Consider the following 23,824-nt stretch of genomic DNA (forward strand, 5'->3'; position numbering starts at 1 on the left):
CCAGTTCTGGTTCACAGGGTGGAAAACAGGGATGTCCTATGCAAGCAGCTGACCAGGATTAGTCTGCAGGAGGACTTCTGCCTTGGGAATTCAAGATGAGGGAGGTGGACATCTCTTGACCAAGTAAACCACATCACACACTCAGGTCCTGCTTCCTGTTTCATTTCACTCTTTGTTTAGGTCCACACTCAGGTCTATTCTGAAAACTTATTGCGTGCGTGTGCGCCCCCTTTTATTACACAAGGACACTGAACACCGATTCATGACTCAAGGGTAAACAGGACACCCTGTAGTGCCCACGAATCTGCTCCAATTCCATTTGTTTTCATGTTATCCAATGCACACACCTTACTTTTCACACCTGATGTGACACTTTAAGTCTGTGGCGATCAACTTTTCCATATCCAGTGGCAGGGGAGGGCTGAGATCCTCCATCGTTACCTGACCAGACCTCCATCCCATGAACAGTACAATAGCCTGCCCATGTGCTGTAGACCCAACATATTGTGGAAGCATTGACCTTACCCTGTGCACATGGTAAGGCACAGGCATCTCCTACTCACCTGCAGCCTAAGTTGCTGCATGGATCCAAGGAAAGAAAGGTGGCAGGAACAAGCTGCTCCTGTCTTTCCCAAAATCTCCTGGGGGCTAAGCAAGGAGCAAGTGTGTGCAAACAGTCCACATTCACATAGGAAGCCTTTATTACCATGACTGATACTCACCTGGAGGGATGTCTGATGATGTGGTCCCTCCACAGCAATGACCCAAATACCCTGCTGTACAGTAGCCCACCTGAACACCTCCCACAGCATGCACAAAAACCATCTTTAATGCCACCTTTGCCCTCAGCTGTCAGTGCTACTTTAGATTACCTAGAGAGCCTAACTTAGGCAGACCTGGGGCTTCTGTACAAGAGACAGAAATTAGGGTAATTTCAAATCTTGCAGCACAGAGCCAATTTTAACCTAACTGCTTCTTCCGGTAGAGGCAGGGAGACACTTTATTCAACGTCTTACTTTTCCATGCAACCCCCTCCCTCCATCCCAGGCTGCTCTGTTACTTTCTTTGTCTAAAAAAGCTCATACAGAGTGAGCAGATTTCAGGTTTCTGCTCATGGACGCTCCGTGACCTCCAACCGCTCTCTGGTGCTTTGGCGAGAGGTCGGTGGTTACAGGGTACTTACTAATCGCTCCTTCTGAACCAGAGCCCATCGCCGTACTTCCCCAGGGGAGCACTCCAGCTGTGACACTGCCCAGGGAAGAGAGCGACAGGGGAGGGCTGTTACCAACCTGCAGTTTCATCAATGGTAGAACAGAAAAAAAAAAAAAAATAGAAAACTCTCGTGTTGCCTCTTCAAGTTCTCGCTGCCGCCAAGAAATTATTAACCTCGATAATCAAATTGATATTAAAAGAGTGCACTAAAGCAGGGCTAGCTGTCGATCCTCATGGCACATCGCCTCTTTCCCCGCCGGGCGCCCAGCCCCCGGGGGAGCCCTTCGGTGCGCACCGCAGGAGGGGAGGTCAGGCTTGTTTTGGCAGTTTCCGCTGCATTTATCCCCGATAGCAGCTGAATTTTATCAGTTGGTTTAGCCTTTGGTCTGCAAGAGACAAACTATTATTTCACTCCTCTTTGAAAATCATACTCAAGTCGTCGTTAGGGAAAAAAAAAAAAAAAAAGAATAAAAAAAAAAAAAACAACACGCGGCGGGTCCGGAGACGAAGCGCGGGCAGCAGTGGTGCGGGGCGATGGCGATCGCCGCAGCGAGGGCTGAGCCCTGCGGCGAGCGCCGAGCCCTGCGGCGAGCGCCCTCGTGTGCCGGTCGCCCCCGCCGCACCTCGCCCCGCCGGCCCCACGCCACGCGTGGGCGCCCCGCCGCGCCCCCAGCGCCTCCGAGACTCGGCAGTTTTGGGTGCCCCACCACCACCACCCGAGGCGAGGCAAAGGTTGGCAGCAAAGCCCTCTTCCCTGTGAGGGGGGCAGCAGCAGCTCGCCTGCCGCTGTCTCCACTTATTTGTCTGGGCGAAGAAAATAAAATGAAGTAATGGATAAAGGCAAAATGAAGCAGTAATAAAGCCAGACCTCTCTTCAGGGCTACGGAATAAACCAAAGAGTATCTCGCTCTGCTCATGAACTCCTCTCCTGGTGCTGCGAAGGGTATCTACACGGTAAAGTGAGTTTAAGAGACTAATTTAGTTACGAGTAAAATTCAGTTTCATTCACGCCTCAGCCCCAGTCTTCTCAGTGCCAGTGGCTTTGTTTGCAGAACAAGATTACATGTCGTGATTATTTTCCTAGGTTAGTTTGAATTTCTTCACCTTGAAGGTTCTTCCATCTGAGCATAGACCTGCCAGCATATCCATCCAGCAGAAAAAGGTATGAATTTTTATTCTTATTAGCAACTTTCATATGAAAATCACAGCAAGGCAAACACAAACCCCAGATATGAAATATAAATAACAAACAATGCCCAGATTGGAAACTTTCTAGAGATTACATTAGACCCTGGAACAGGGCCCCTGACTCTGTCAAAGAAGTGTTATCTTGAGATTGTCAATGCATGCTTCAGGGTAAGAGTGACTTTGTCCCCAGAGACCCAAGGGAACATAACAAGTGACATCAGTCATATTTTGGAGACTGCAGAGCCTAGTGTCACTAAATGTCAACTAAATCTCTGTACATGGCTCTCTTCAAAGAGTCATTCCTGAAGTGCTGAAAGGTGAGAGGGGCTAACTAAGCCAATTAAAGAAACATTTACTAAGTAGGGGAAGGACACGATGATCTACAGACCAGGTATATACCAATCTATTTTGTTTTCCTTTAGTTTCCATCAAGGCCAAAGTGGGTGGGAAAAAATGCCTCTCTGCCAGAGGTAGGACATTAGCTGACAAAAGGCAGGAGGCTTACGCCAAAGCAATGGCCGTTTCTTTTTCCCCCAGAGCTGGTGTTCTGTCTGTTCCACCTCGGCATTCCTTGCGAAGCCAGAGACAACACGCCAGTCTGCCCAAACACAAAAATAAAACACCAGACAGGCTTCTTTGGGAAAAGCGAAGTTATATGTGAAAGAGGAATTGCAACTGGAATTTACAGGAATGCTAGCAGTCATGCCATCAGGTCAAATCCTGATCCTACTCGCTTTATGGTAAATAAAGAGCAGTCCCAGGGACATGTCAGCTATGGCAACTCCTTATTAGGCCCTTTATTCATAAGTCTGAGCTCTTCAGAAATAATTGAGTGGAGAGACATTTTATGGTATTGAAAACAAACCTTTGTATTTTCTTGGTGAAACCAGTGTTTTTCCTTTTGCAGAAGCTGACTCATGTAAAAAGTATCCACAAAGAAATCATGCAAATATACTAAGGGATACAAATAGACTGGACTTTGTCAATCAGTCCCCTGTCAGTTACAGACGGGACAAAATTCTGCTTTGGTGTAAGTTGATGGCATTTTGAGTACCACAGCGGGATGGAGGCAGAGACGTTCTTTCAGGTCTAGCCAAAGCAGTTAAAGAAACAAGCCATTATCCACTGCCCCCGCACTGGGGGTTACCATTTCCACAGCAGGGTCTGATCATGCGAGTGGAAATTGCGTGCAGGCAACGCCACCAGATTGGCTCAACTCACCTTCTGCAGCAGCTCAAAGTGACTTTGCTGACTTTGTGCTGAAGCTGATTAGCTCACCAAGTTCGTTCGCTTGGCTGAGCTGCAGACATGGTAACCTCCCACCCAAACGCACTCGCAAAGAGGAGATAGGCAGTAACATCTAAAATTAGGAAAGCCCCTTTCTGAAAAGATCATGAGTCTGAGCTTTAAGGGAAGAATTTGCACACGACATGCTTATCTGGGATCTGAGTTCAAGGCTGTTTGTATCTTGGGTGTTGGTTCAGTTCATTATGGAGATAAGTCCAAGCTGTGAAGTTTGAATCTGGACCAAATTTCTCCATAGTTTGAAAGTGTTTGTCTCTATCCTTTTGGAAAGAACCTACCACTGCTACTAGGTCTTTTAACCTGAGCAGCAGGTATAGGCATAATAAGAGAAATGAACATTAGGAAGTCATCGTAATTGCATCAAGTTGAACCCCCAACACTTTCCAGAGTCTCTAATTTATAAAGAAAAAGGAAATAGTAAAGCATAAATGATAACTGAAACACATCCAACATTTCAATCAGTGCAGTGCACTTATTACGTAGCTGGTATAAATATATTCTGCTAATGCAGGAGGTTTGGGGCAAGAACAAGAGCAAAGGCAATTAGCTATACTTGTTGCAATTACGAGATATTTGACAAAATATTGTCTGATATTTGGAAATATATGATTATAAGCAGAAGATCTCTTTCAAAACTGTTTAGTATAGTAAATGTGGCAGCAAAAGCATGTTCTGTGTGTATATATCTCTGTGGCAACACTGCTCCACATCATTGAGATATAAGCTATACATTATACAACTTCAGGTGACCCACGATAGGAAAATGGTAAGAGACAACAGAAGGGCTCAGATAGAAAGCAGAAAATATGGAGAGAGATGGAAGCCAGTGGCAGCCCTGTTCAGTCAGTACACGCTGTGAAAATAAAAGATAGGTCTGACACTTTGAGCCATCATTTCAAATGGCCTGTCATGCTTGGGCATATGGAAAGCGAGCCCTTCAAGTCAGCAGTGTGGATATTCTTTGGGGACATTTATAGAAAATTTGGCTTCTTGTGATAAACACCTAAGAAGTTTGGCCTCAAGCCTACAAGTGTTAAGCAAAGGCAAAAGAAATTATACATGTAGAGCGTGCTCCTGAGCCTACTGAATTTCATGAAAGACGTCATCAGCATCATCTGGCTTTTGTTCAGGATTAGTGTCATTGTTACAACTACCGATGAGAACGTAATACCACAAAGCAAGATTTTGCAGGCGAACAAGTGCAGCTAATCTTTTTGCTGCACCTCAGCCTTGATTCTTCTTCTAAGGATAACTTTGTTGTACAGTTATCTTGTTTCTCTTGGTTGACAAAAAAATCGGCAATTGGATATACTCCATACTTCACTCTTTATCATGTTCATTTTACACATACGCTGACATCATCCAAACTAGGTAGACAAGTGTTTGGCTTCATTTTAACAAATGTTAAAGTGTTAAAATGCAGCTGAAACTGAAAGTATCCAGACTGGCTCTTTGACAGTTCAACAGTGGGTAAAAACATGAACATGAATTGTAGTGAAATAGTTAGCAAAATGGAAATCTTAGAGTCTGGAGAGGAATAAGGTAGCAAACCCAACTAATCTCCAGTACTACATGCTTCCCAGGACCATAATATTTGAGCATCTCATGGGCTTTAAACTATTTATCCTCTCAACATGTGCAGGAGGTAGGTGAATAAAAGGCTTGCGTTTTACAGGTGGCAGGCTCTGCCCAGGATGTTAGTGGTTAGGAGGTGGTTGAACCGTGGTCTCCAAAGCCCCCAAGCAAGGCTCTTGTCCCACACTTGGCAACTGTTTGGGAAGAGACAGCACATGGTCTTTGCAGTGTGGGTTCTGGAAGAAGTGAAGGCTGTGTCTCACTGCTTCTTTTTACTTTAGGTTAAAGCCAAGAGAGAGGGAGTTTGCAGGGTAGGGGATGACCAAGGCCTGGAGGGCAAGAATTATGGAAGAAGAACTATTGGAAAGCTTAGAGAACACCTAGCATGAGTATATATTATTTTTCTTTCTGTTTTTCCTGCCTGCATTTGAAGCAGGGCTGAGTCCATCCTCTACGCGCAGAGCTCTCCCCGCGCTGCACTCTCCTCCACAGTGATTTACAGACTGCTCTCCTCTACTTCATTCTCCTTCTTGGTGAGATCGCGCCAGTCCTGTCAGCATTATCCTCCCTGACACTTTGCTCTGAAAATATTTCGGGATCAGACATGCTTTCTTTGCTTTCACTGCCTATATTTCTGGAAGGGCCATCAACCAGACAACGTTTTGCACCCAAGCCTGATGCCAGTGCCAGAACAGGGATGAGTTAACAGCCACTTAGTCTGGAGAGTCTAGTACCAGCCTCAATCTACAAACAGTAGCAAACCTGAAAATCCAGGGAAACAGGAAGCCCCTTGAAGTGTAAACCTTTCCCTTATTCAGACCTTCTGGCTGTAGTTGCTGATGGAAAGGAATTTGCAGCGGGAATTGCAGATCAACCTAAATCTCTAACTAAATATAGCCTTGTGGTGGTGGGGGGAAGGAGGGGAAATATAGCAGTGAGGGGGACAGCCAGGACTATTCTTTTGACACACATAACCTATGTTGGGATTAGTTAGGCATAATTAATTAATGATGAGTTTTCAATATCAGGGTTTATGTGTTTAAATTCCAAGTAGAGCAAAGTTGAAACAAGGGAGATTCTGTGTTCAAAAGACATGTTATAAAGCTGTGTATATTACAAAAAGAAAACACATGTAAGTACCAAATATTACTCACTGAACAAAAATAAAGCGAATGAGTCATGGTATTAAACAACTCTATAAACAAAAGTTGCAAAATGCCTGGGAAGACTTAACTAGTTCAATTGCTAGTCATTATGTTCCAGTCAATGTGATCTTCCTCTAGCAGGCTTGAAAAACTAATGGGATGCCAATGGGACCTTAGTGTGAACTGCCGAGGAAGAGCACATAATATAAGGGCTAAGTGTGTGCGCGATAATGTCATCTCTTCCCCACAGAACATGACATATACGAACAATGTGTTTTCAGCTCTCTCAACCCATACTGACAAACTTGCTTTGCAAGGAGATGTAGCCAAAATCATGTATTTCCTGCAGATCTCGGTCAGGAACAGGCTCCAGGGAAGACTGAAGGAGCTGCAATTTTCATCTTAGCTTGTGTCAAAAGAATCAGGAACATAAACACAGTTTTCATTTCAGAAAAATAACAGAGTACCACCTGAAGTTATTTTGCAGAGGTGTGATTTATGATTGATGTCCATGTGGACAGGGCTCAGCTCTGTCTTATCCTCTGCATCATTTGGAGCTACTTCCAGTGTCAGTGCAGAGTTTGGAGAGTGCTCAGAGGGTAGTGAAGATCCTGATCAAGCCTGAATCTGGGATGGCACAGTTTCAGGACTGAAAGACCTCCAGGCTCTCAAAGGTTTTCACTGTCTCTCTTAGGGTATCGTAATACGTGTTCTCCCCTCTGGTGTGACCTCACTGTCCCTCCAAAACCGCCATGTCCTCTTGGGTTGTGGCAGATTCATTCTGTTTTAGTGGAGCTGCTGGGAGGACCTCTAATGTCCAAAGAGTTTCTGAAATGCAGACCATGCCTTGAAATGTACATGAGCACTAAAAGGTACTTTCATCTCTAGCGTTTCCATGCCCATTTAGAAGAAGGAAAGCACCCTCAGGGGCCGCACGAGGTCTAGGGGACTTGGAAGGTGAATTTTAAAGGTTTGATCTAGTAGGGGTGGGTCAAACGTAGAACAAGCCCAAATCATGCATGGCTTCAGCATTCCAGCTTGTCTTCTGCACATCATGCAAATGTAAACCCTAATGCCGGTGAGATATGTGGTGGGAATTACACTGGAGTTGAGACCAACAAAATTTCAAGTGCCAGAAACCGCAGGTCTGAAGCTCTACCTTATGCAAGTAATTTTGCTGGCAATGTGATGCTCAGTATCTACTACTGCAGACTGGTTAATGTGAGGCTCAGCTTGACACAGTGGTATGAAATATAGCAAAGGTGACGAAGTTATCTCTGCTCTTGTTTATTGCCTGAATTCAGTTCCAGTGTTTATAAGACAAAGAACAGTATTCCAACAGCAGAAAAAAAATTATTTAATTCAGTAGTGCATATGAATAATACTTGAAAAGACAAATAGTGTTTGGTTTAGCTAATATATTGCTCATTAATGAACCACAATACCGACATTTTTTAAAAGACTGCAATCACCATGACAACCTGATAACATTTAGTCACATCATTTCCGAATACAATTATCCTCCTGAAAAACTTTTCTTTTTTATGAAAACAGAGGGCAGATTTCAAGTCTGTGGTCTGTTCTTAAGATAACCTGTTAGTTCCCTCTTTGAAAAGCACTGCAATATAGTGGGAAAATGCAAGGAGAAATGAAAGAAAGATATAAGCAGAAGAGGGGGCCATGTATTAAAATTGTAAACCCAACTTCAAGGAGAATCTTGCTGTCCTACACTGTAAAACCCATACAGAGGGGGTGATTTGCACATATAATTTATACTGTAGGTTTTACTTCTAATAGGATATTCATCATGGTGCCACAATCCCATGGTGGGGATTGGGGTTCAGCAGCAATCAGGTGAATGTCACTGCAGGACCAAAAGGAGATGGAGATCAAGACCTTTGGGGACACTCATCCTTGCAGCCCTTTGGTAGCACAGCAGAGAAAGCAGCTGCTAGTCCAAACCTGCGGAATGCTTCTGGGCCCACGGGTAGAACTGGCTGGCCTCCATACTGACTTGTCCCTGAAACTCTGAAAGACTTGAAATGTCTTGGGGTGCTGGGAAACAGATCATGTCAGGGGGGTGCAAAATATGTTGTTGTACTAGGAAGAGTGGGAGGACTGCTTTTTCTCCCATGGGCCATAGATGGTCCAGGCGATGGTCACACTGGTACATAAGGCATGGTGGCTGTGGTTCAGCCCCGGCATACAATGCTAATGCAACAGAGGCAGGTCAGTCCCCAGTAATTCCCTCTTGGGATGAAGAGAGGTCATGTTTCCCTGTTTTCCTGAGAACATTACCTACTTCATTTTCTGGAGCAAACTACTTTAAGAGTACAGTAGCCTATGTCCGCTTGCAACTGACATAGCTAAGTGATGTGGCTTGATAAATAGATTGAATTTATCGGTAACCTCTGCTGTCTTACACTGATTTACTATCATCATCTCAGGCACTGCCAAATTATTATTTTATTGGGAAGGAAAATAGAGGTACCACAAAGTGACACTTATTCCTAAGAAGAATTTGGCAGGCAGCCGTGATAAGAAGGACTCAGTGGCCTGAGTCTGATCCTCCCAGTGGGACTGCTGCAGTGTGAGGATTCCCTTACTAGGATACAGCGGGAGAGGAGCCTGCAGCCCCCCTTGGTTAACGCGTTTTGGATGAAATGTTTGCAAACTCCAGATCTGTGCAAACTTGCAATTGCCCACATAATTAATTGGGATTTCCTGACAGAAATTGTTGCAATTAGATGGTTAAACACTCGTGCTTCTGGTCCAGGCAAGATGACTGCTGGCAAAGTCACTGGTCAGGAATTTGCAGAAATCCAAGGAGAGAGTGTGCAAGAGCTGTCGAAATAAATTTGGTCTAGGAGTCTGAATTAATTGAATTAATATTCAGGGGGGAAATAATGCATTTTTATTGTCCAAATTAATAGAGATAAAGGACCCAAACCCATGACTTGAATTCAGAATGCTTTGGATTTAGGGATTTGGCTTGATTTATGAAGACACGGGGCCAGTTATCTGGAATATATTTGGCAGTAAAGTTTTGCACCATTATTTCTGATTTCTTCTGGGCTCCACAGGGCAAAAATCACCCCTAGACCTTGTTTTCATGGGAACCCAGGATGCAGTTCCCCCCTGAAGGAGGCTGGTACCGATGCAGGGCTGAGCAGCTGCTCCAAACTGCTACCCCACTTCATGCCTGCCCCTGTTCCTGGTTTTACACAAGAATATGTGAGATGGAGAGACTTCATAAGGACTATTAATAATGGAGGTTATATATAAGAACTTCCCTGTTATTATTCTGACTGCAAAACAACCTGGCCAAAAGCTTGAACATGGAAAGGATAACAGGCAAACGGTCTTGAGCAAGGCAGCATTGCCAGGGGTCAAGCTGAGAGGGCCTCCAGGAAGCCCAGCCTGAAAAGCATGGATGTCCAACAGGCTTGGTGGGTGCTCTGCAGTGCTGCAGGTGCCTTGTGGGAGCTGGCCATTGCCCCCAGACTAATCATTGCTGGCATAGTGAAGCATGCCATGCCTCAAAGCCATTTAGCAGACTGCCAGGGCACCAGCTTTTTGTGGCAGGAAGAAAACACTTACATATAATCCTCTTACTGCTGTCTCTGCTTCATGGAGAGAGCATGGCTCTGCTCAGATGGCTGTTGTCCAAACATGGGAGCACCTGTGGCGTGGGACTGGGCCACAGGGAACATTTGCAGAGCCCTTGCCTTGGCCTTAGCTGGGGAGATACCACAAAAGGCTTCAGACATCCAGGTGCTAGGGACCTAGGTGTGCCCACAGTTGTTCTCAGTGGGATCACGCTACAAATGAGCACAATTTAACCAAAACATTTTTGGTGTTCGTCAGAGAAGGTGGCAGAGGATAAGCGGCAAACAATATGGTGTTTCTACATCAGCTTCCCTCATGGGCTCTGGCAGGCTGCTGAAGCGAGAGTTTCTCCCCAGCACTGCACCAGGATGGTATTTGGGAGTGTGCAATCTAAGGCAACGCAGCTCCGCACCAGGCACCAGCCTTCAACCTCTCAAAGAGATGCTGAGCTCCACTTGGCCCTCTGCACAGTGGGAGTGGGAAAAAGGGCCGAGGTTTCTTATCTCTTATTTCATAATTTTATTGCAATATTGTGGCTGATTAAGTACTTCAGAATGACTCTTCATGCAATTTTGGTTTTGCAAGCTCCTTAGGGACAGGTCCTTGTAGCCTGTGTTGCTCCATTTCAGAATGAATAAAGGAGGCTATGTTAAACTGCCCTTGAGGAATTACAATTATGAAAACCCCATAAAATTATTCAAAACGTCCCTCCATATGCTCTTAATGCCACCACGCTAACCTTCTTCTGTTTTTAAATGATACAAATCTTTGCTTCTGAACTGAGGACGAAGATCCAGCCCAGAACTACACATTTCATAGGAGTCATAAACTCCTCAAGACAAGTGGCTCTAATGGAAACAAAAACAACCCTGTAATGGTAGCAGGTGCAAAATGAAGCAGCACATTAAAAATAGCCTTGCTGCATTCTCCAGTGGCATGAGTTCTACATGCATATCACTCCAAAATAATCCATTTATCCTTTCTCCCCATGGTTACAAGGAGCCAGCTCCGTGCTGTGTATCCTGGGACTCTGTGGGCATGGCTGTGAGAACTGAAGCAAAAACACAGCCTGCCAGCCAGGCGCTCCCCTCTGCCTTCCTTTTAACATCAAACCTTTTCCCTGGCTTCTCCCTGCTGCAGGTTGGGGAAGGACTTCAAGAAGCTAATGCATCTCTTTCAGCCTCCGATAAGGGGTGACTTTATTTCTAAAACTATAAGGTTAAATTAATCTGCATTTTGCTAAGGATGAATTTGGCTCTGGGACTGTTGCTGTTGTAGGACTTAGTGATCATGAGCCACTCTGGAGTTTTGAGAGCTGAGCAGCTTCCTATGAAAAAAGCATATTTCTCCTCTAATTGCCAGCATTTTGTGAGCAGAGCCCAGCTTTCACAGACTCCACCCAGCCTTTCTGCAACTTCTGTCTGCCATGCTTCTCCAGGCCCAAACCCTCACTTCATTCTAGGCTTTCTTCCTTTTCTTTCAGACTGCTTTTTGGTGTCATCTGGTGACCTCACAGGAGAATTTGTTTCAGAATTCCCTCCCATATTTGCATTTGCCAGTCACATATTCAGGCCAGCTGACTCAGAAGTGATGATGGATGTAAATGCTGCCATGGTGCTAAAATCATGGAGCACAGTCTTGGAGCCCCTGGATACATCCTGTGGGCAGTCACCCAGACTCATCCAAGGGCGGCTTTCATTTGCCCCATTCTTTGCTGAGGGGTCCTCTCTGTCTTGGTTGACTGCAAGGGTATTCATTTTGCTAATGAGTGGAAACATCTGAATAAAAAATTTTCAGGCAAAATGAAAACTTGCAAATAGTTCATTCTCTGCTAGTTGTTAGGCAAGGGGAAGAGCTAAAAGACACCATTTTAATATTTTTAATAAAAGCAGCCTTTGGAACTTGAGTTGTTGATCACTTATGTTTATCCCTTTTTCCCTGGGTCAGTTCTCATCCCAACCTGTTTATCTCAGCAGACAAAGGTGTTAGACCAAAGACAAGACCTGAAGTAGACCAACTGAATCAAAGTCTTAGTCATTTCAGTGGGGGCAGGGTTTGTCTGTAGACTTCAGCCTTCTAACAAGTCAACTTGTGTCTCTGCTGCTCCGTACAAGGTCTGCCAAGCTGTGGATTCAGAGGATGGCAATGAAGTTCATCTGCTGATGGCTGAACATTTTTTTTATCTAGATAAACGTTTCACAGAGCATTTCCCAGCAGCTTCTGAACTGCAGTTGGTGAGCCCAGAGATATGAGGCCCTTTTTGCAGTTAGTTTATATCACCCATTATAAATCAACTCTTCTAGCGTAAACCAGCTTGTCACAGCTCAGTGCTGTCGTGTACGCAGACCTGGGTGACTTGCTGTCACAAAGACTCTCCCATGAAAATGCGGATGCTTAGGGTGCCGGGGGGACCTGCCCCTGCCGCTGTCCCAGGGGTGCACGCAGCAGAGCTTGGCTCTGCAGCCCCCAGTGAGCTGCGTCTCTCTTCCAGGGACTGGCTTGTGTCCTGCCCAGCTTGAGCAAGTCACTTGTGGAGCTGCATGGGGGGACACTTTCACATGCTGTGGTTTACCCACAAGCAGCAAACATAGCTAATTTGCCTAAAATAATAACTGCCTTTCAAAGCATGGGCTTCTCAAGCTGTCTGGAAGAGCAGATATTACTCCATGACTTAACACTAGGTATTAATATTTGTTTTAAGCTAGAAGATGACTCGGTAAGGGGAGTAGTTTTTTTTTAAATGTCATACATTAATTCACAAGTTTCTAGGAGGCTAACATGCCAAGCCCCACGGGAGGGCCAGTTTGACTCTTCAGTAATTGACTCTCTTCTGTATGGGGCTGTTCTCTGATGGCTGGACTTTGGCTAGTGAGCTCAGTATTTATGGTACCCTACTGCGGTGAGGAGAAAAGGCTTTGCCTGCCCACCCGCTCAGGTCAGCTTGCCTCACCTGCAACAAGTGCACTTCAAATGCTCAGAGACTCCACAGAGTCTGAATCAAGAATATAATTCGTAGCATCAGTCTTGGCTATCAGCATTTGCAGCCTTCTGGAGGCACCAGCAAAGCAACTGGCGATACCGGCCAGCACTTGGTTAGCCAGGCTTTATTGGCAGGCAGTTAACATAACTTAACCCTTCCCCATGGCTGAAGATTTCTGTAAGCTTGGAGGCCTTGTTCATATTCCAAATCCATGCTCTGTTTATATTTTCTTTGTCCTGAACAAAAATTGGCCCCATTGTGTGGGAGCAACACTGGAAAAGAAAAACAAGAAACATCCACTGAGAGAAAATGGATATTGTGGGAGCTGAGGAAATGCACATACTTTGCTGATTCCATTTTCTGATGATGTCAGAGTCAAAGAATATCTCTTAAAAAAAAACCCTTGGCAACTTGGAATCAAAAGCTCTGTTCATCACAGCCTCTTGTTAAAAGAAGAAATGTAAACATTCTCCCTTGCCACCACCACCCCCCTCCCCCCCGCCCAACCTCCAAGAAATTAAATCTGCTCCATTTGGATGGACCCTCAGATGGAATTGAGGGTACATCTCCAGAGAGGGAGGCGTTAATGTACCGGGGGAGGGATGGAGGGGGGGGGGGGGGGGGGGCAGGAAAATTTGATTGTGCTATGTGAAATGCAGGGATTCAAGCTGCTGCTTTTCATGGAGGCTGAAGAAGGGCAGCCTGACACTTTACAGATTGGGTGTAATACACAGGAAATTTGTCCTTTCTGCCAGAGCAGTCTAGGGATAGGGCTACCCCCGCCCCCCCCCCCCCCGCCCCTGCCCCAGCCACTTTGCTTGGCTGGTAAAAGCTCAGGAGAAAAGGGTTAAATAAATGTTTGTGATATGATAAGGTGCTTGTTTATTCAAGGGATGACAGATTATTGGCTCCCAAGGCAGGGTTGAAAAATAGTACAAAGGAGCTGGCGTTCCCTTCACTGATGTGATTTCCTCCTAAGGTTTTGCTCTTTGGTAGGAACAATATGCGCTGGGAATTAAGAGGGATGACTTTATTTCAGACTGGAACAGACAGACTAAGAGCTGCTTTCTGGAGTCGCTGACTGTTTTTGTGGGTTGGGTTGTGGTGGTTTTTTTTTTTTTTTTAGGTTTTTTTTCCTTTCTTGCTGAACTTCTTCCCCCAAACTCTTTGGAAATGGGGTTATCTCCTGTCCAGGAGGAACACCCAGCATGGCAAGCTGACGAGAACACTTCAGATTAAGGGTTTGACCCTTTTACTTTGTACATAATTTTCTATTTTATCACCACGTCTCTAAAGCTAGCTCCTGCTTCACTGCCCTTGGATAAGAGCTCAGGTCCTCACTGAGTGCTGCACATAAGTCAATAAAAGCTGGGCATTACAGCAGAGCTGGCGGCTGCCAGAGGACTACACGCACTTCTCAGACTGAATTATCCTCTCACAAAAATGCTGGTGAAACCCAGAGCAGCTCTCTCTGAGTGCAGCGGACAGACACTGAGCGGCAGGGTGCACCTGGCCAGGTACCTCTGTGACCATACCCCAGGGAGTGATGCTGCTGTGGGAGCATGGGGCCAGGGTGTGATGCCTCCATGCAGTTATCCCTGATGATCTGAGCTTTGAGCTGATCCTGGACATGGCTTGTAGGTAAATATAGAAAAAATGCCAGTTCATACCAGTTTCAGATGCCCTAAAATTGTCTTTCACTGCCCTTTCAGTGTGGGCTCCCTCCACCACGAAATGCATTATGCTGAGGGGCTGGGGGGGACACATAGGGTCGGGGTGCCCCTCTCTATCCAGGGAGCTGCTTGGGGCCAGCGGTGATGGCAGCAAAGTCCAGACCCACTGACAATGCATCTGTGCACCACAGGGAGGTGGGGATTTGGGTGACATCAAGTGGTTCCCATCACTTATGTCACCCCAAAACCGATTTGCCGGCCAAATGCCTGTAGCACCAGGATGACACTCCATCAGTGCCATCGGCCAGGGGAGCTCTTCCCATTGAAACTTCACATTGTTAGGACAAATACACATTGTCTGGTCACAACACAGAAAAAGGGGAGGGAAGGATTTCTTGCCAGCTCGAGATGTGCGTGTCAGCTCTGCGGTGGTGGAGATGTGGCTCTGCTGACATCAACATCCAGGCTGTCACCCAGAGGCACAGCCGTGATGTTCAAGCTGCACCAAGCTGGTCAAATCAGTGTGCTTCATATACCGCGGGAGAGCATGCTAGTGATTGCTCATTGGGAAAATCAGGCAGCAGTTCCCATGATCCCGGAGTAAATGACAGTTAAGCCACACATTTGTTTTCAATGCTTGGATCTGGCACTGGATTCCTTTTTGAATGAAAACTATGCCAAACATCTTTTATAATTTTTTTTTTCTTCAAGCAAATATGCAAGCAATCCAGCAGTAGAGTGCCAGAAACATTTGCTTTCTTTCCTAAGAAGTGGGGTAAAGAAAAAAAAAAAACACACCACACACATGCACACAACAAATTTTATTTAAAGGCTTAAAAGAGGCCAAGTGGCTTTAAACACTGGTAGGACTGGGTTGTTGAACTCTGCTCCAGTGTGTGTGTGAGCATGTGTTGTATGTAAATACATACGTTTGAGAGGTATGCATGGGAAGACTTTCACATTATCTATTCCTTTCAGGTACTGCACTGCCTTGCAAATAAATACACATACATAAAAAGAAGGGAAAAAAAAAAAAGAAAAAGGGTCTGAATCAAAGCTTAAGACCAGAAGTCTGACTCATTTCATGGGTAAACCCAGGAGTAAGCTATGGGAGCTAGCAGATCCACATGTGTCTTCAGTACTGCAGCGGTGTGGGTCCAAGCAGCAAAGACACTGCTCCTAAAATGCTTGGAGCCATACACATTCACGGCAAACAAAGATCAAGCAGAAGCGGGGTGCAGGCTGCACTAGAAGGTGGATTAGTGTTCAAAGGCCGAGTCAAAGGAGAGAGGAGAGATAAGGCGAACGGCGTCATACCAAAGACAGCTATTAAATGTAGTGGTAATCTGCTGAGCTACAGCCAAACAGAGCCTTTTCGCATTGTTGGACATGAATAACTCAGGGACAGATGGGGGGTGGGGGGTGGGGGATGGATGGGTGAAGGTCTGTCTGAAGGCTTGTTCCTCAGCATTTCTAGGCCCACGAAGTTCCCTTCTCTACTCCGGCTGGTCCTGCTAGACCTGTTGCTGTGGTACCTGAGCCTTCTGTCTTGCAGGAGACTTAGCTGAACACTGAAGCTAGAAGGCACGTGCCAGACCCTGGTCCCTCATGTACAGAGTCTGGGCACTACCCAGTCCAAAACTCCAGGGAAAAGGGCTCTGTAAGCCTTGTCTCCCCTACAGCTCCTCACTGCAGCCTCTGCTAATTTAACTTTCCTGTTCGTAATAGCATTTAAGTGTGAATGATTAAATAATTTGTACTGGCTTAAATCTCATTTGACCATCCCATTAAGATATTTCTTCTTAAGTAATATTCAGTTATTGATACCTTACGAGAAACATCATGCCAGGTTTCTCCTACAGTATTGACTTAATCTCTGGATCTTGTTTCTTTGTGCAGCCTTGCTAGTTTTTATGATTCCTTTATACCTGTCTGAATGGTATTTTAACATACTTTCAGCCTCTCAATGTCTCTATGCCTTCTCCTGTGCTGCCACAACATTTACTAGGACTGAGAGGCCAGGTCATCCTAAAACCACATCCTGTGCTTACTCCCACATCAATAAAAAGGAATTAGTTCATTTTAGCTATACAGGGGTTGTGCAGCTATTAACAAAACCTCTTTGAGATGCCTCTTGTTCCCCTGCACCCAATGCACCTGATGTTTTCATGGGCAGTTTACTCTTTGGTGTGCTGCCAGTCAAGTGCTTAGGAAGGAACGGTGCCTACGTATCCCAGAGAATTGTGGTTGGTGGTTTAGAGCAGGTATTTCTACGGTCTTTTTGAGAGTTGTCTCTGGTGCTCTGAACCTAAGTGGAGGTAATGCTTCCCCAGCTGGGGTGCAGTCCTGTCCCAGTCAATGGAGTGAAATCAGTTCACACCAGGGGCTGAAGTGGTTTGAACTAACATTGTAAAATATCCAGCTCTGCAATGTGTCAGTAATCTCTGCCAGTAGAAATATTCCTACACATGTCCTTCAGCTGCCATTTATGTTTATCCACAAAAAAAGGGGGGGGGGGGGGAATTTTATTACATGCACATAATCCTGCCCCTACCTATGAACAAAATACCCCAACCCAAAAAGCAACAGCTCAGGATGAAAATAGGACAGGGAGAAAAATAGTGCTTCAATGGGATTGCATATTTTTAGTTCCAGCTTTTGTTTTCAGGATGCTCTTTCAATTTGTGGGTCAGGTTAAGTCAAATATTTCCATGCAGTGTTTCACAGAGGAGGAGAACAGACACCCCTCTGGCTGTGGAGCTATTTCTCTCTTGGACATGAAGTTGGTCTTCAACCAAGTCTGGGTAACATGTTAACAGAAAGTCAGGGGAAGGTCTTGTAGGATGCAATATTTCTTCTCTAAGAGACTATGTGGAACCAGAGGAGAAGGACGTTACATCCTGATGCTGCATCTTTGCACAAGGCTCATCATCCGTTGGGGGGACCATTGACCAAGGCTGAACATTAGCCTCCTCACCAGGGCTGTTGTCATCCAGCATTTGGGTGGGATCTGAAACCATTTGCACAGGTCACAGCAACTGATGGGCTGTAACCACCAACACCCAGGCCTGTTCAGGGCCACCCTGCTGTTACATGACATGGGACCAGAAATTAAGGGAGCTCTTGACCCAGTCAGTCACCACATCTCCATCCCTCATCCTCACAGGCCAATGCGTCCAGCCCCAAGCACAGTTTCACCATCACCCTGCACCAAAACTGTGCCACTGAGCATGACATGTGCCCTGTCTACCCCTGCCCACCGTGGCATGCAGAAAGTACTTTCTTTGCTGTGATTACTATGATGGCCAATAGGCCTTCCTTCTTCCCCTTACCCCCGGCCCCAAGGGATCACATGCTGAAAGCAATGATAATTTGGTTGCTGATGCAGTTCTGCAATGATAGGGATCACAACCAGCGAGATGTTGATTATTTGATTATGGCCTTTTGAAGATGAGGCAAAGGCTGCTGTTTACCTCATTCCCCTGTCACCACCAGTCATATGACTTCCTGTCATTGCCTGAGGTGATGCACAACCTCCGTTTCCCGAACAGCTCCTCCAGTCAGAGGTGTCATTTTGCCCAGCACAGGGGTAATTCCATCAGTTGCAGGGAAGCAATCGATCACATATGCGGCTTGCCTCTCGAGCAGTGGCACTAGGCTGGCCAGGAGACCCCCCAGGTCCCCTCCCTGCTGGATACGCACCATGCTGCAGGAGAACTAATAATGCTGTAGCAGCCCCAGCTTCTGGAATTTCCTGGGTTTTCTTAATCTTAACATCTCATTAGCGTTTATTTGCAGATGCATATCCTTGTTCTCTTCTCACACAGGCTGCTGTAAATCACTGCTGGCTCTGCTGCAATCAATGCAGTTGCCTCAGAAAGGAAAGGCCAGTTCCCAGGGGGCAGGGGACTGCTGCCAGCCCCTGCCAGAACCAGTGTCTTCATCACCACAGCCTGAACCTCTCAAGCTAATTGTGCCATCTCCAGAGGCCAAAGCGAAACCCAGCTCCTCATCCAAACTTTCCTTATCATCTTCATCAAACTGAACTCACAGACCTTCAGAGACTTGCCCATTGCTAGCTGCTACCTGGGAGAAGGGCCATCATGTCACCTTTTTTTGGAGCAGTGAATCCAGGCAGCCTCTTGATAAATAGAAGAGGTTTTTGGCAAATATGCTTTGAGCAAGCAAATGCTTTATCTGAATGCATAAAGTGGTCGTTAATATCATATGCACTAAGAAGGCGGGTAGCTTTATTTTTAGCTAAGTAGGAAATACTGAGGTTAGCATTGTTATTCAGAGGTTGAAGATCAAGTGGCAAAATGGTTAAAGTGTAAACAGGACTGGAGAGAGATGAAACAGGGAGCATCTGTCTTCTCCTTATTTGTTCACGGTGACCACTTACAGTCAATATTTTTGCTATAGTGATAAAGCTCCGTTTTAAATAGAGATTTGTGGTTGCTGAATTGGTCTCCAGTTATTGTTAGAGTACGTTGTTCACACATAGTATAGAGTGTCAATTATCGCACCAAAAGTAGATTATCCAAATGATGGGAAAATCTCTTCAGCTGGAAAAAAATACCATTTTTATAGGATTTCATTTCCTCTTCAGCAGGAGGCCCAAATACCCCACAGTGAAGCAGTTGCCTTGAACCACAGGCAGTCCCTGTTGCCCAGCTCCACATTCAAACTTTCCAAAAGATCAGACCTTCCAAAAGATCAAACTCTTCAAAAGATCCAGAAGACCAAAGCATGAGCCTGTTGGTCAAGCTGCCTTCTCTCCCTGATGCTGCTGCTCAAGCTTTCCAGGACATTGTGAACCTGTCCCCTCAAATCCCTCTTGGAGGGTGGCCCAGGCACCTGGTAACCAGCTTGCTGCTGCCTCATTGTCCCTCCCCGCAGTGAGGTCAGAGACATCCCCAAAAGAGGCACCAGCATACAGAGATGCGTCAGCCATCACACCTTCTCCAGCATTTGCTCAGGGATGCAGATCCTCTCACTGCAGTTGAGGCCTTGCTGCTGAAAACTGAAGCGCCAGAGGAGCCATTTCTCCTCCACAGAGCTCTGCCTTCCCACTCTTGTCTCCTCCAGGCTTTCCTCAATGCACCATAGTTCCACCCTGAGTCAGAAAACACTGTGACACCACTTCGTCTTTGCTGCAGGTGACTGAAACACACCCACAGGGAGGAGTGACTGTAGCGAAGTGGCTGCTCACCCTTGCTGTCCCCGCACCCTTGAGAGCAGGACGGGACAGGATGTTTCACTGCAGGGCACCACGGAGGTGTGGGACCCCAGCTCCAAACCTGCATCGGCCATGAAATACCATGCCCTGGAGAGAAAGCTCAGCCTGGGACAGTCTGGCACCCAAGCAGCCCTGCGGCTGTCCCCTCCATCCCCAAGAGCCAGGGTGTGCCATGTGGCTGACTGGTGAGGCCATTCCCAGCCACTGCACCCAGCCTGGCCAGGCAGAGGAGGATATTTGCCTCTCATGCTCCTTGGAGAACATTCCTCAGATAAAACTGGGTTCATAACTCATCAAAATATACTAAATTACAGGAAAGCTGTAAAAAAAGAAACCTATAAACTGTATGGAGATACAAGATACACTGAAAGACGTAACCATAAATCAGTATACACCTCATAAGAAATCTTGCTATACTTAATGTGTACAAAATATGAAGCAAATAATTACCTATCAGTGTGTATTTCTACAGGCTGTTTTGGTTTGGGTTTTTTTCTCTCAGCCTGAGATGAAAGCTAGCATTACAGATTTATTCTAGTGGAAATGCTGATGTTTGTGTGAAGTGAACTCTTTCTTTGTTTATGTAACCCCGGGTTTTCAGCTACTTTATCAAATAACTACCTCTTCGTATTTGCTGGCTGGCAGAAAACATTAGCTTTGTTCCACAGCTCTAGTTACGGTCAGGCTGATACAACAGGCACGTGTTTAAGGGGATTTTCAAGCAGCTAAAATGGCCTGGGAGGGTTCCTACCTCTAAAGGTGGCAAATTTTGTGGTGTTGGTCTGTGGGATAAATCTCCCACAAAGGAGGAAGGGGGAAGGTGGTGATTAAAGACTCTCATTTGTACCATGCTTTCCCTCTGAAAAGACAATGCCCTTAATAATATGGTTTAATTTTTGATCAGCCCTGAAGTGGTCAGGCAGTTGGATTAGGTAATGGTTATAGGTCCCTTCCAACTGAACTATTCTATTTCATTCACCTTCTTATCCCTGCCTTGTGGTGTAGCACGACAAGACCTCCTGAAGCAGAAGAGTTTGTATACCTTTGCAGTGGCTGAGGAGGAGACTTTGCTTTTCATTGCTACCACATCACTTAGGCACTAGAAAGGAGGACCTGTAAGCACAAGTAAAAAACCTGCCCTGCTGAAAGTGATCTGAAACTCTGTCCATGATCCTGAGGTTACTCCCTATGCGGGTTGTCCTGCCATGCTGTTCAAAACCTTACTGGACTCAGCCCAGTGTGGACCCTTAATTAACAATGGGGTGAGTGCAATGGGCCAAACCAACAGAAGAGATGGTCTGAGTGCAGTGGGCATTTCTGGCTCACGCTGCCCACCTAGCTAACACACATGTCCTTTCTATTCAGGTTACAAGGGAAAGTCTTACAGAATTACAGCCAAATTTTTCCATGCAACAAGTACAATTCCTGCAGAACTCTACAGCCTGTTTTAAATAAGGGATTAGCAAACACTACCAGGGCAATCTTACACCATTTTTATCAACATTTATGTAAAACCACCTATCATGTATATGTCTAATTACTACTTTTCTTACTGCCCAACTTGTTAAAAAGTACTTCTTTCTGTTTGTAGTTAACATAATTTTCTCATTTTCTTTTTTCCCTTTAAAACAAGAGTTGCCTTTTTAGCGGGTTGCCTACTAAAGAAAATATTAAATACTTTTTTCCACACCTTGCCAAAAGTTGTCCAAAATGAAACAGTGGCAGGGTCATGTACATCCAGATATGTCATGCCTGTAAGAGTAGTGGGGAGAGAAGCCTGTCTGTAAGTGGGGGGTATGATTCATTTGGATAACAATAGAGTCCACTGCCCTTTTCTACCAAATGTTTTTAGTTTGCCTCAAATAAGTCATTGTCTAACTTGTATAAATCTTTCCATTGCTTCTTGAATTATTGTTGGATATTTGGGAAAAATATTTTGGGGGTTTTATAAGGGAAAAAAAAAGCTGATTGCGATCACTTCCAAATAACACTTAACTCCTTGACACAAGGTCAGCAGGAGGGTTCGTGCATATGTGTGTGTGGTGTGTGTGTGTTTTCTTTCTAATCTGTGAGCTGTTCCCTGAGAGACACATTGAGAACTGGGGCTTGTCTGCTGACATGTTTTACACAGCTGATCCATTAGGATCCTGCTCTTCCTAGCCTCCCTGGCACCGCTTTGATCAGCGACATGTTTAAAAAAAAAAAAAGAAAAAAAAAAAGGGTAAAAGGCACTTCTCTGATCAGGAATCCCTCCCCTTCACTAAATCATCCTGGGCACTTTAAAGCCATAGGAACCACTGAGGGACCCCTCAGCTCTGTGAGGCTTCACGACAGCTCTAAGCTAAAACATCTAGACGTGAGACAGCAACATCTTTTGCCCAGTGGCCTCTTCTGCCCGGCTCTGCGATTAACCTCTTCCCTGCCCGGTGGAGAGCCCCTGTCAACCCCTGCTGCCATGTCTGCTTTCCTGATGGGATGCACCCAGAGAGGCTTGGTGCCCATCACACACCCTGGGCACGAAGGGCAAATGCCAGCACAGCTTCACCTTCCTGCCTGCTTGCAAAAACTTGCCTTGCTTGGAAAATTTGTCTCCTGAAGGATGCTGACTGTCTTTCCATTGAGGAGGGGTGTTTTAATTTATTTTTGCTGAGCATTTTTCCAAAGGTTGGTGAGAAAAGCGTATGGCATGTCTCTGCAGGAGAGCACGGAGAGGGAAAAAGGAGAAAAGGGATTTCTTGGACAGGAATGGGTGCAGATGTGTGTGCTTAGGTGCCATGGGCAGGTATGTATGACAACGCAATTTTAGAAACAAGCTCGCAGTATATCTCAGACAGCCTAACAGCTGACATGAGACACCAGGGGCACAGAGATTTTGGATAAGCTGAGGATAGTACAAAGAGGGTGAGTGATGCTCTATCCATGTGGGAGCATCCTCTGACGATGCACAGGATAGACACAGCCAGGCTATGGCCACGTCTATACTGTAAGCCCTTACAGCATATACACACACAGCCAGACGAGGCCTCACCAAGGGGTAAATGAACCCCTGTGGGTTAATCCCAGCGGCCAACAGTAGAACTTTCCAGGTCCTGCTGAGGATGGCTGCTTGCCTCCTGTCACACTGGGAGGCAGCCAGATGCAGTAGTGGTCAGGGACTACTGACAGATGTCACCACTTTATTTGCTGCCAAACCCTACATGATAGAGTCCATTTCTTCAGCTGTTTGACACCACTTTGGACTACTAAAAACCCAACATCTTTGGTGCTTGTTGAAGGCACACATAGAAACAGAGGCAGGAATACAGCATAAGAGGAGGACCAAGAGGAAGGGAGGGACAGTTGTGCAAAGGTGCAGGGGTCTGTGGCAGTGGGCGGGAAGGTTAGGGCAGCTGGCTGTGCTGTTGTTGGTGTGACAATCCAGATCAGCTTCCCCATCCCTCCTTTTTTAATGTCCCTGAGCCTGGTGGGGTCTTCACCTTGGTCACTTGCTGGGCAACTATCCAGTAATAACACTGAAGAGCCCATCTCCTGGCAGGGAGGAAGGAACAACTAACAAAATGGTCATGGCTGCCTTCCAAGCCAAAAAGGAAAGTCTTCATTGTGCTTGTTTCTTGCCACATTGACACCTCACTGGGACAGAGAGCCAATGAACCCAGGCTAATATGATGATTTGAACACTGCATAAGTACTCTGTGGTGTTCATTAGCAGCAGGTATAGTGCCATGGTGGTACTAGGGCATGGTGGTACTGATTGCTTCCCCGTGTTCAGGTCTTCAAAGTCACTGCAGTTTGCAGTAGATGGAGTACATACCAGACATTGCAGAGATCCGGATGAGTTGTCTACTGCTCAAGGAAATCCCCTAAACCACAGTTCTAGCAGCTTCCCTTCTCCTCACCC

General features: G+C 45.8%; 1 long non-coding RNA gene across 3 annotated transcripts in view; it reads left to right on the forward strand.

The window, feature by feature from the left end:
• Positions 1-556: 556 nt before the first annotated feature.
• The window catches only part of LOC141954155 (uncharacterized), a 51,417-nt gene continuing 28,149 nt past the window's right edge, over positions 557-23,824 (forward strand). The window contains exons 1-3 of one of the 3 annotated variants that reach the window (XR_012632112.1): positions 557-2,171; positions 2,297-2,374; positions 19,300-21,663. This is a non-coding gene — a long non-coding RNA (uncharacterized LOC141954155). Of the gene's footprint in view, positions 2,172-2,296; positions 2,375-3,307; positions 3,476-19,299; positions 21,664-23,824 lie in introns of those variants that run through there. The other 2 variants (XR_012632110.1, XR_012632111.1) reach the window with 2 other exon arrangements.

This window comes from Strix uralensis, chromosome 1, assembly GCF_047716275.1.
Source record: "Strix uralensis isolate ZFMK-TIS-50842 chromosome 1, bStrUra1, whole genome shotgun sequence".
Classification (NCBI taxonomy): Eukaryota; Metazoa; Chordata; class Aves; order Strigiformes; family Strigidae; genus Strix; species Strix uralensis.